Source organism: Triturus cristatus, chromosome 12 (genome assembly GCF_964204655.1).
Source record: "Triturus cristatus chromosome 12, aTriCri1.1, whole genome shotgun sequence".
NCBI lineage: Eukaryota > Metazoa > Chordata > Amphibia > Caudata > Salamandridae > Triturus > Triturus cristatus.
This window is the reverse complement of record NC_140595.1, coordinates 726,725,930-726,728,728: the sequence shown is the minus strand read 5'-3', so window position 1 is coordinate 726,728,728 and position 2,799 is coordinate 726,725,930. Positions and strand designations below refer to the sequence as shown.

At 38.2% G+C, this 2,799-nt stretch overlaps 1 non-coding gene across 1 annotated transcript; it reads right to left on the bottom strand.

Moving 5' to 3' along the window:
- Positions 1-408: 408 nt before the first annotated feature.
- Positions 409-490, bottom strand: TRNAS-AGA (transfer RNA serine (anticodon AGA)). The gene has a single exon. It is a non-coding gene; the product is annotated as a tRNA-Ser (tRNA).
- Between the last annotated feature and the right edge of the window lie 2,309 nt (positions 491-2,799).

Here is a 2,799-nt window from a genome sequence, read left to right as displayed (position 1 = left end):
CTGTAGATGAAATTCTCTTCCTGGGACAGCAGGTTAAGAGAAATTACACATGGGGAGGTTAAGCATGTAACACGGGGGATAATAAAAAAGAAAATGCAGTTTTATGAAGTGTGTTTGCCAATCCAGCCAGCACTTTTGTTCTATTTCTCTCTTTGCGTCTTTTATTGGTAAAGTAACTTTCAAGTGCATGCGCAGGTATGAATGAGAGAGCAACCGTATAATAATTTGAAGCGTTTACACCAGTGCTAAAGTAGGAATGAGGTGTAGCAAAGACATGAAAGAGGTAGCGATAACAAATATGTTGAGAGGCAATAGTGACACAAAAATAAGCCACCTATTTATAAAACTGAAATGGAAGAAATACTAAAGGTTAACTTCTGAAATTTTAGCCGATAATAAAAAGATTCTCGTTGTTGGCAGGATTCGAACCTGCGCGGGGATACCCCAATGGATTTCTAGTCCATCGCCTTAACCACTCGGCCACAACAACTTGCTGTAAGCTGCCTACAAATATTTTGTTTGAAAGTTTTGAAGTTTTCCCACATCAAAGTACTGATATTCTGCAATGCGCTTTTTCAAAACAATGTTTTTTTCATCATGCACGTTCTGTCCTAAAAGCAAAAATTGCATGAGTATATCTCTGGATCTGTAAAAGGATACGCTTGCATTCAAACTCTCTTGTGGCACTCAAGTTTTTTGGACCCTGTTGCACTCTGTTTTTGCGCTGCTTTTAGTCTACGACCCATATTACAGAAGTCAACCATCTCTGAGTATTTGGGACTCCTTTGTAAGTGCCTTATCTTTAATCCTTGAAAAGCTCTATAATAAAGGGGTCTGTCAAAGATTGATTGAATGGAAGATAAAAGAAGGCCCACTTGTCTCACCAAATGCAGTAGAGAAACCTGATGTTTTACTCATGTTATCCTTAGTTCAGTTTTTGTTAGACCTGGCATCCTTAAGGTGGCCTACCAGCAACCTTTTTGCTTTTCACCTCACGTTTTGCTGTATCTTTATGTTGGCCTTAGGACTCTAATCACTTTATCACTACTGTGAGAAAGTGGCTCTGTATATACTGTTCCCAAATAGGTACAGTGTGCACAGAGTCCCCAGTCCCCAGAGGTTTGGCAGAGGCTAAAGTTAGATATAACCTTACTCTCTAAAGTGGTAGCTTGCCGAGCAGTAAGGCAGTATCAGAGTACAGTGTAAAACATTTGTTGTACACACTCAGTCAGCAAATGGTCTCACACACTCAATAACTGAACTCTAGGCCATTGGTTTGCATACAAAAGATATTGTTGTTTTATTTTAGAACCAACAATAGGTATCAAAATATACTTTCTCAGAATGAGATGCTTTAGTTAAATACTTTGCAATAGGCAATTGACTTTTGCAGGTCATAGTTACAGTTTATTGCAATAGGCAACACAATTTGAATCACAAAAATACATTGAGCTCAATGGGAATTTTAAGTTATATGCAATTAATTACTTTCAGGATTACTTTTCTAAATCCAGGACTGGATCCTAGATTCAGTCCTGGGACAGTTCTTGGAAACAAGTGAGTAAATTCGTTTTAGTTACTGTTGTGATTTTTAAGCAATATTTTGCTATTTTAAAAGTTGACACTTCGAAACTTTTGCTGATCAAATTACCAATGTTATCCTATGGAAGGAAATTCACTTAGCAGGTAAGTGGGGTTATGGTTACTTTTTCTAGGTCAGTGTTGGATCCTAGATCCAGCACTACTGTACCACCTGTAAGCAGTTGAGAAACTGCGTTTAAGTTATACAGGCGATTTTTAAGGAATATTTACATGTTTGCAAAATCGACACTTAGAAGAAATTTCACAGAAAAACAGTCAATGGTTTCCTATGGAAGAAAATTCAAGTTACGGGTAAAGTACGTTCTCGTTACTTTTGTAATCCAGTGCTAGGCTCCTAGGCTCAGTACTGGGACATCTATCTAAAACAGGTAAACAATTACGTTTTCACAGTTGGTACGATTTTTAAAGAATATTTGTAAGTTTCAAAAATCGACACTTAGAAAATTTTCAGCAAAAAGCAGGCAATGATATCCCATGGAAGGAAATTCGAGTTACTGGTAAGTACGGTTAAAATTACTTTTCAGGGTCAGTACTGAGCTCCAAGATGCAGCACTGAGGTCTCTCCTGATAACAGGTGAGTAAATCAGAATTCGTTGTTCGGCTGATTTTAGATGAATATTTTAAAGTTCCAAAACTCCACACCACTTAGAAGAATTTCCAAGTGAAACCACTCAATGTTAGCCTATGGAAGAAAAGTGAGTTATCGGCTTTTAGGTAAGTACTCGACTGGCAGAGTTATGGTTCTGGGCATAGACTCAGGGGTCTCCCAGGGGAGTCCCAGCCTACTTGCCAAGCCTTAAACTCCCCTTTTATTACATATAATTTACACCTAAGGTAGGCCCTAGGTAGTCCTAGGTGCATGATGGTATGTAAGTAAAAAATAAGATATGTACTTTGGTGGTTCGCGTGTCCTGTAAGTACCAAACAGTCTATTTCATTTTTCACTACTGTGAGGTCTACCCCTCTCATAGGTTAGCTCTGTGTATTCCCCTATACTTTTTATTTGGTAATTCCATATCGGAGAGGAGTAGCTTTATTTATTTATTGAAAATCCTACTTACTGGTGAGGTTGGATTTAACTTTACTATTTTAGAAATGCCACTTTTAGAGAGTGAACATTTCTCTGCACTTACTGCTCTATTTGCCTGAAACCTGGCCCCAATACACGTCTGGATTGGGCTGGGTGACAGCAAAATT